Here is a 10,291-nt window from a genome sequence, read left to right as displayed (position 1 = left end):
TGTATATGAGTATTATGCGGTATGCGGCCCTGTGACATATACTCACACAACCCTTCCTGTTCAAGGTCGTGGACAAAATGACCTTGAAAGGTCAAACACTCCATCCATACAACAAGATGAAGACTGGGTTGGACGGAACGGAACATAAAATGAACTCTCACCCTCGCCACAGACACTCCTACAAAACAGATATTCAAATGAGGAAAGGCCATTTCAAAAGAATCCAGTTTCTTCCCTCTTGCTTGTTCTTTCACAACCAGCCTGACCTCTTTTAGAAACACATTCTGCTGGTGTGACTCCAAAAGCAACTGTGTGTCAGAGTGAGGGATGCTGTCATCATAAATTGTGCTTCACTATTTATTCTTCTAAATAAAAAGAAAGGAAATAATATACGTTACGTCAAAATACGTTGTTTCACTCTTTTTTGTGTATAGCAGAAATAAACCTGGTAGCGTAGACATTCAATTGTCTGAAATTGCTAACATGTAAGATGCAGTACACTGAATGAAGACTTTTGGATATTTTACCTTAAATTAAGGAACCAATTCGGTCCTTAATCTATGATTTCACTACTTTGTGGGTAGCTTTCAGGAATATCAACGAAACTAAGCAATGTTAACTTCTTTAATTTTAAGATATTCAGCTTTCTTAAAGATTAAAGTTACTTTTTTATTAGTGGTAAAAGGCACTGTGGCCATTCCCAGTCCTGGTGGTTCTCTTTTTGGTTAATTTCATGGCTTTTCCCGCAAGAAGAATGTTGTGGCTTTCCTCCCAAAACTGGCCTTACTCAAGGGTTCAAAATCAATCACAGGCGAATAAAATATGTAAGTACATTTTACAATATAAAATATTAGTCATTACTACATTTAAATCTTTCACTATTAATTGGGACTCGGAATTATTTTGAAGTTAAACTATTCCAATATATAAGTAAATAAATTGAGAATATGTTACATTGCATTCTCCTGTTGGATAAGAGAACTATAGTCTTTCTGTGGTAGAATTAGGAATAGTTTCTTCTCTTAGTACTAACACATCGTACTCAACAGTTACTAGAATACACGGTAGAAAACAGTTGAAAGATTCCAATAAATCCTCCTTTTCGATTGGCACAAACTGAAAAATATCAACAAATCCTTATTTCTGATTGATTGAACGTTTACGCAGATTAAGGACACTTTTATTAATATTATTAATATTTTGTATTATTAATATTATTATTTAGCAGAGTTTCAATAATTAATTCTAATGGTTACTCAAAGTTGAAATAGATATAACATTCGTCTTTCTTTGCTAGTATGTATTAATTGGAATTAGCTCTACTCGAGCAACTTGTCAGTGTCAGCGAATTGATACAAAATCACTCATTTCGGTTATAGATATACATTAGTATGAGGATATTTAGAAACTTTTGTGTCATATCTGGCTCGGAATGTGCACAAATTGCACATGAATTAAAATTTTTATAGAATATCAATAGAAGTAGTATCATGTATAAAACAGTTAAGAAAGTCATTGAAACTTAAATAAAGCATCGTGAAAGATTAGTAAATACCATAATAAAAGAACTTGCGGACCCGGAAGAATCAAAGACAAACAAAAACGAGGAGGGGTATTATATTTTAGCTTATATTTCACACAAACTATATTTCCTTTTGACCAGCTGCATCATTTAACAATATTTAGATATTTGAAACAAATCGCAACCATAAACTTACTTGGCCAGAGATCGAACCAGGGACCCCACATCACTAAGCCAGCATGCCCCCCCCAGGAATAGTGGATTGTTGACTATATTGACTTAAATTCTGTGCCCTTCATCAGGGTTTAGACAGTGTTTTCTTAGAAAGAGTTAAAACTTCAAATAAAATCTCTACAGTTGAATACAATGTCTGCATTCGAAACATCGGAAATCAATGTTTACACCTGACTCGAAAAAAACTTATTAGAGTGTTTACATTTCTAGACGTAAGCTTTGATATCTGTCTGGAATTTTTAGTTTTTTTTTTTTTTATCGCAATATACTAGAGCACAGTGATACCAGGAATCCCTTCGTCTCTGAGTCTCTCTTAAACAGCTAGAAATAAAAGAAGGGGGCAAAGTCGGGTGTGTATGCAGAACGAGAATGAATTCGGTATGACAGCCGCACTCACAGAGTTTCTATTCGTAAAGTTCCATTACAGGGAAATGCTGATTGATTTCACAATAACCAACCAGCAAGAGGTAGTTCAAAGAAATAAGGATGAAGAAAGTGGTCCCCATTTTACGTGTCATAAGCAGAAGGAAAATATTGCCATATACACATACTGTTCTTTACTTTTTTTTGTACGCGAAAAAGAAAGAAAACAGGAAGCAAATATTTGTTAGCACCTATAGTTCGATTTATTGTGCAAACGGAGGACAGTTTTGGTTTCAAAAAGTTCAGTGTGTGTTTAGTTCCAAGGAATCCATCGTAAAGAGTAGTCTTGGTTTTAAAGACAGTGGGAATACCATGCTCAAGGACAATAATAAGTTTTTGGGGGCAGAAGTTTTTCAATGATGTGCGCACTGCACACTATGAACTTCATTACTCACTTTTACATTAAAATTCACACCACACGTAAATCTTGATTATTTTCACGTAAGGTGAGTAGCAAATGGTTATATCGGCTTTAGCATTTATTTAAAAACATATACATACATATTTGCTTGATCCCGACGAATTTACCACTCGGGTGACATTATGAGCACATTCTGGAAATTAAATGGTCACATCTCGCACTATGCATAACGATATGCCATTATGAAATTTAGAAGTTCCCTCGTTGGTTGGAGAACCCTCACATGAACGACTCCCCATTAGAAAACACTAAATTTATGAAGACATATTTGCGTCTATGTGCAGAGTGAGGAGGGTTACTTCTACAGTGAACTTTAAAACTATGAAAACGGCAGACCGTTACCAAATGGGTCACTCACCATTGTAGACAGACAATGAACGTGTTTGTTTGTTGAAGTTTAGGGTCTCTACAACACCAAGGTTATATAAGAATTGGACCTACAGTTTAATCCGAATCACTGTAATGCGTTCAATTGTTTTATTCTCTCGCACCGGGAATCGAACCCGGGAGCACGTGCTACATTAACTGGAAAGACGCAGACAAAGAGTATCTTGCGACAAGACAGCAGTTTTCCACCAGAGAGATTAACGCAAATTATTGTGATTAAAACTTCAACTTGACATTAATTGACAATTGACATCAACTTGACATTTGACATCAAAGTCTAAATGGCCTTAACAGCTGGAATATTGGAGTGTGAAAAGTAAACTTTCCTTTAATTTTTCCTAATTTGCCGTATACGGAAAACAGAGTGTTATAGTAGTAGTGGTCCCGTTATGGCCGAATGACTCATCCTCACTCTTGTGACGTCATAGGTCAAAGGTCAATGACCTTGGCCCGGGGTCAATGACCGAGGGGTACCTAGGACCACCCCCTCTAAATTTTGGCAGGGGTACCTTGGCCCACCCCCTAAATTTTGGCAGGGGTACATAGGACCACCCCCCTTAAATTTTGGAAATTGCCAAATCTAAAAATTTGGTATGGTAGCCTAGGACCATAGTATGTACCTCTATCAGTATTGGGTGTCTATGTCGTTCCCTTTCATGGGTAAAAAATTGCCAAAAATTCAAATTTCGGGGTTTTTTGACCTAATTTATCCCCTTTGATGAGGTGTTATTACCCTATATAGTTATATGAGCGTATACAGGGGTCCATTACCTTTCATAACATATGGGTATATTAATGCACCCCTTGAAAAATTTGGGAGGGGTACGTTGGCCCACCCCTTAAATTTTGGAAATTGCCCAATTTAAACATTGGGTATTATAGTATAGGACCCTAATATGTATCGTGATAAATTTGGGCGGTCCACCTTGTTTCCTTCTAGGGGTACAAAATTGCCAAAATATAAACGTAAGCAATACGTTGTACCACGTGTTTGGTCTTTTGGCCCAATTTGTCCTCTTGGATGAGGTCCTATTACCTTATATGGTTATATGGTCATGTATAGGGGTCCATTACCTATCATAAGACATGGGTATATTAATGCACCCCTTGAAAAATTTGGGAGGGGTACTTTGGCCCACCCCTTAAATTTTGGAAATTGACCAATTTCAACATTGGGTATTATAGTATAGGACCCTAATATGCATTATGATAAATTTGGGTGGTCCACCTCATTCCCTTCTAGGGGTACAAAATTGCCAAAATATAAACGTAAGCAATACGTTATATCACGTGTTTGGTTTTCGGCCTAATTTATGTGCTTGGATGAGGTCCTATTACCTTATATAGTTATATGATCATGTATAGGGGTTTATTACCTATCATAAGACATAGGTACATTTGTGCACCCCCGGGAGGGGTACAATGGTCCACCCCTTAAATTTTGGAAATTGACCAATTTAAACATTTGGTATTATAGTACAAGACCCTAATATGTATTATGATAAATTTGGGTGGTCCACCTCGTTCCCTTCTAGGGGTACAAAATTGCCAAAAATATAAACGTAAGCAATACGTTATACCACGTGTTTGGTTTTTGGTCGATTTTATTCCCTTTGATGGGGTGTTATTACCTTATATGTTTACATGAGCGTATACAGGAGTCTATTACCTTTCATAAGACATGGGTATATTGATGCACCCCTTTAAATTTTGGGAGGGGTACCTTGGCCCAACCCTTTAATTTTGGAAATTGCTTAATTTCAACATGTGGTGTCATAGTACTGGATACTAATATGTATCATGATAAATTTGGGTGGTCCACCTCGTTCCCTTTTAGGGGTACCAAATTGCCAAAATATAAACGTAAGCAATACGTTATACCACGTGTTTGATTTTTGACCTAATTTATCTCCTTGATGAGGTCCTATTACATCATATAGTTATATGGTCATATAGGGGTCCATTCCCTATCATAAGACATAGGTACATTGATGCACCCCGGGAGGGGTACAATGGCCCACCCCTTTAATTTGGAAATTGCTCAATTAAACATTTGGTATTACAGTATAAGACCCTAATATGGATCACTATAAATTTGGGTGGTCCACCTCGTTCCCTTTTAGGGGTACAAAATTGACAAAATATAAACGTAAGCATTACGTTGTACCACGTGTTTGGTTTTTGATTTAATTTATTCCCTTGGATGAGGTCCTATTACCTTATATGGTTATATGGTCATGTATATGGGTCCTCGCTATCATAGTACATGACCTCAATATGTATCATGATAAATTTGGGTGGTCCATCTTGTTCCCTTTCATGGGTAAAAATTGCTAAAATATAAACATAAGCAATATGTTGTACCATGTGTTTGGTTTTTGGCCCAATTTCTTCCCTTTGATGAGGTTTTATTACCTTATATGGTTATATGGTCATGTATATAGGTTCATTTCCTATCATAAGATATGGGTACATTGATGCATCCTTTAAAAATTTGGGAGGGGTATCTTGGCTCATCCACTCGGTTTTAGAAATTGTTTAATATAAGCATTTGGTATCATAGTACAGGTCTTCAATATGTACCACTATAAATTTGGATGGTCCACATCGTTCCCTTTTCATAGGTAAAGAACTACCAAAAATCAAATTTCGGAGGTTATTGACCCCTATTTAGCATGTTATATGGTTTATTACCTTTATATGTTTATGTTCCCTTTTAAATTTGGGAATTATCGAATAACAAAATTCGGTAAACGTTTTCTAGGACCCGTTGGTATTCCTCTTATGGCCAAATATTCAAAATTTAAAGGTTATTGACCGGCTTTATTATTGAATAAGTACAGGATTTATTACTTTTTTCATAAGACACAGGTGTATTTGTGTACCAATCTTAAATTTTGGGAGGGGGTACATTTCTTATTGTCATATCAATAATTGGTAATTGGATAGTATCTCATTCATTGGGTAAATCATTGTGATCACGTGATCGGTTATTGACCTATGATGGGATTAGGAGTCCAGGACATTGGTACATTGAAACTTTGTAGGATAATTTGAGAATGCGTCATTGGTATTGATTATTACAGCCAAATATAAACGTAAGCAAGACGTTGTACCACGTGATTGACCTTGATGAGGTAGTGTACAGGGATACATAGCTAACCTTATTGAAACTTATGACTCATAGTCTTAAGGGAATACATGCAACAACACTGGCAAAGTTATTGTTGATGCAATTTGATTGGCTGATCACTATCTTTCGTGCAATCTGATTGGTTGATCACTATCTTTCGTGCAATCTGATTGGTTGATGAGTTTTAAATCTTTGCTGTATTCAGTTTTTAAGTTTTGTTTTACATTTAAAAATCTTGTTTTTGTTCAACATTTTGCACTCAATGATAAATATGATCAAAACCGTTTATTTGTTAATCGAATAGTTAAAAACCGGATAAAGTTTGACGGTTAACCGTGAAACGTAAAAATTTTTTAGTTTGAAATTTTTTTTGCTTGAAACATTTTGTTTAAAAATTCTTGCTTTCAAATTTTTTGTTTGAATTTTTTGTTTGAGAATTTTTGTTTGAAATTTTTTTGACAACTTTTGTTTCAAAATTTTGTTTAACATTTTTTTTGTTTGAAATTTTTTTTCGTTTCAAAATTTTGTTTAAAATTTTTGTTTGAAATTTTTTCGTTTCCAAATTTTTTGTTTGAAAAAATTTTTGTTTGAAATTTTTTTGTTTCAAAATTTTGTTTCAAAATTTTGTTTGAATTTTTTCGTTTGAAATTTTTTGTTTAAAAATTTTTCGTTTGAAATTTTTTCGTTTCAAAATTTTGTTTGGAAAATTTTGTTTGAATTTTTTTCGTTTGAATTTTTTTTTCGTTTCAAAATTTTGTTTCAAAGATTTTTGTTTGAAATTTTTGTTTCAAAGTTTGAGTTGACATTTTTAAAAGTTTGTGCACCTATTAGTAAAGAACCTGAACTGTTTAGAACAAAAACCTTTGACAACATTGTGGTGCAATAGTACACGTCAGAACCTGGGGTTGTACTTGAAATGAAAAAACACAATTCAATGAAATGGATCATTTTATTACACTCCACATACATCCATACCAGATAGTGGTTCTGGATATTGTCGATACAATGTATTTTGAACTTCTTGCACTAGTTTGTCTTTAGCATATAATTTTAATTCCAGTTGAAGTCTTTTAAGATCTAATGCAATATCAATTGGTGGAAACTCAATGTCCATTTGATCACAAATAAACTGTTTATCAATACAGGTATGCACTAGCCGGAACTGTTTAGAACAAAAACATCTGGCAACATTGTGGTGCACGTCAGAACATGATAATGCAACGTCATCAGTTTTGCATCATATATATAAGTATCGTTCGAGTTAGTATTCATGATAACGTCATCATGGCTACTTGTCTGCAGTTTCTAAACACACGTGATGTGATGAAATCATTTACCAAGATTACTGATTTACAACAGAATGTACCTTATAGAATCTTAGCTAGCCAAATGATCCCTACAAAGTTTGGATTAAGAATCGTAGTGAAGCTTGAAAATGATAAGAATATAATTTTACCAGCAAGATATTTACCCATGGAAGCATCAAAACAAGAAGAACTGCTGCGTTTCTTAAATACTGGATCTGTATCTTTATGTTACAAAGGATTCTTGGGTCGAAGTCATCAACTTGAATTTAGTACACAGCAATTGTGATGAAATCATGAATCAGCACATTTCTTTCCAATGACGTCAGCTGTAGTTGTATGAATTTGGTTGGTCGGCATGACGTCAGCAACTGTGATGAAATCATGAATCAGCACATTCCTTACCAATGACGTCAGCAATAACTATAAACCAGCAAATACAGTGTCATCCCACGAAATCATTTGAGCAAGTGCTTTTCAGGAGGAAAGATGTGTACTTCTAACGATAAAGAGTTCATCTTCGCAAGCTATTATCCAATAAATATATTTCAAACAAAACATGTGATGATTGGTATCAGTGCTAGAACATTTGAACCTGTGATTCGATTGGGCAAAGCAGAACAATTTGGTGTACAACTGACCTGTGAAGAATGGCAAATATTATGTTCACGAATCGACCAAATGAACGATTATTTTCATGATGAGCTAAATGTGACCATAGTCAAATCATTAGGCTCAAATCATGAAGTGGTGCTGCGTACAGTCCTCGAAGAGAAGATGGTGCTGTTACGTAAAAAGAGTACATTCCATGTCCCTCGCAATATGGTGTATCTAACACAAACGGAATGGAACAAATTTATCAGCGTATTTCAGTGTGTGAAACATGCAGTGGAAGTGTGTAACAAAACTAGTATATTCCTGAAAAAGTACTATTTTGAAAAATGTGTTATGCATATTGTACAACATGTATCTAGATATTGTGATGGTTGTCAACATCGTTCGTGGGTGCATACCTGTATTGATAAACAGTTTATTTGTGATCAAATGGACATTGAGTTTCCACCAATTGATATTGCATTAGATCTTAAAAGACTTCAACTGGAATTAAAATTATATGCTAAAGACAAACTAGTGCAAGAAGTTCAAAATACATTGTATCGACAATATCCAGAACCACTATCTGGTATGGATGTATGTGGAGTGTAATAAAATGATCCATTTCATTGAATTGTGTTTTTTCATTTCAAGTACAACCCCAGGTTCTGACGTGTACTATTGCACCACAATGTTGTCAAAGGTTTTTGTTCTAAACAGTTCAGGTTCTATACTAATAGGTGCACAAACTTTTAAAAATGTCAACTCAAACTTTGAAACAAAAATTTCAAACAAAAATCTTTGAAACAAAATTTTGAAACGAAAAAAAAATTCAAACGAAAAAAATTCAAACAAAATTTTCCAAACAAAATTTTGAAACGAAAAAATTTCAAACGAAAAATTTTTAAACAAAAAATTTCAAACGAAAAAATTCAAACAAAATTTTGAAACAAAATTTTGAAACAAAAAAATTTCAAACAAAAATTTTTTCAAACAAAAAATTTGGAAACGAAAAAATTTCAAACAAAAATTTTAAACAAAATTTTGAAACGAAAAAAAATTTCAAACAAAAAAAATGTTAAACAAAATTTTGAAACAAAAGTTGTCAAAAAAATTTCAAACAAAAATTCTCAAACAAAAAATTCAAACAAAAAATTTGAAAGGAAGAATTTTTAAACAAAATGTTTCAAGCAAAAAAAATTTCAAACTAAAAAATTTTTACGTTTCACGGTTAACCGTCAAACTTTATCCGGTTTTTAACTATTCGATTAACAAATAAACGGTTTTGATCATATTTATCATTGAGTGCAAAATGTTGAACAAAAACAAGATTTTTAAATGTAAAACAAAACTTAAAAACTGAATACAGCAAAGATTTAAAACTCATCAACCAATCAGATTGCACGAAAGATAGTGATCAACCAATCAGATTGCACGAAAGATAGTGATCAGCCAATCAAATTGCATCAACAATAACTTTGCCAGTGTTGTTGCATGTATTCCCTTAAGACTATGAGTCATAAGTTTCAATAAGGTTAGCTATGTATCCCTGTACACTACCTCATCAAGGTCAATCACGTGGTACAACGTCTTGCTTACGTTTATATTTGGCTGTAATAATCAATACCAATGACGCATTCTCAAATTATCCTACAAAGTTTCAATGTACCAATGTCCTGGACTCCTAATCCCATCATAGGTCAATAACCGATCACGTGATCACAATGATTTACCCAATGAATGAGATACTATCCAATTACCAATTATTGATATGACAATAAGAAATGTACCCCCTCCCAAAATTTAAGATTGGTACACAAATACACCTGTGTCTTATGAAAAAAGTAATAAATCCTGTACTTATTCAATAATAAAGCCGGTCAATAACCTTTAAATTTTGAATATTTGGCCATAAGAGGAATACCAACGGGTCCTAGAAAACGTTTACCGAATTTTGTTATTCGATAATTCCCAAATTTAAAAGGGAACATAAACATATAAAGGTAATAAACCATATAACATGCTAAATAGGGGTCAATAACCTCCGAAATTTGATTTTTGGTAGTTCTTTACCTATGAAAAGGGAACGATGTGGACCATCCAAATTTATAGTGGTACATATTGAAGACCTGTACTATGATACCAAATGCTTATATTAAACAATTTCTAAAACCGAGTGGATGAGCCAAGATACCCCTCCCAAATTTTTAAAGGATGCATCAATGTACCCATATCTTATGATAGGAAATGAACCTATATACATGACCATATAA

At 33.9% G+C, this 10,291-nt stretch overlaps 1 long non-coding RNA gene across 1 annotated transcript in view; it reads left to right on the top strand.

The window, feature by feature from the left end:
- Positions 1 to 328: 328 nt before the first annotated feature.
- Positions 329 to 10,291, top strand: part of LOC145681579 (uncharacterized) — a 498,825-nt gene continuing 488,862 nt past the window's right edge. The window contains exon 1 of the long non-coding RNA XR_014130822.1: positions 329 to 824. This is a non-coding gene — a long non-coding RNA (uncharacterized LOC145681579). The remainder of the gene's footprint in view (positions 825 to 10,291) is intronic.

This window comes from Thermobia domestica, chromosome 3 (assembly GCF_964235325.1).
Source record: "Thermobia domestica chromosome 3, izTheDome1.hap1.1, whole genome shotgun sequence".
Classification (NCBI taxonomy): Eukaryota; Metazoa; Arthropoda; class Insecta; order Zygentoma; family Lepismatidae; genus Thermobia; species Thermobia domestica.
The sequence above is the reverse complement of the archived record's forward strand: the minus strand, read 5'-3'. Positions and strand labels throughout refer to the sequence as shown.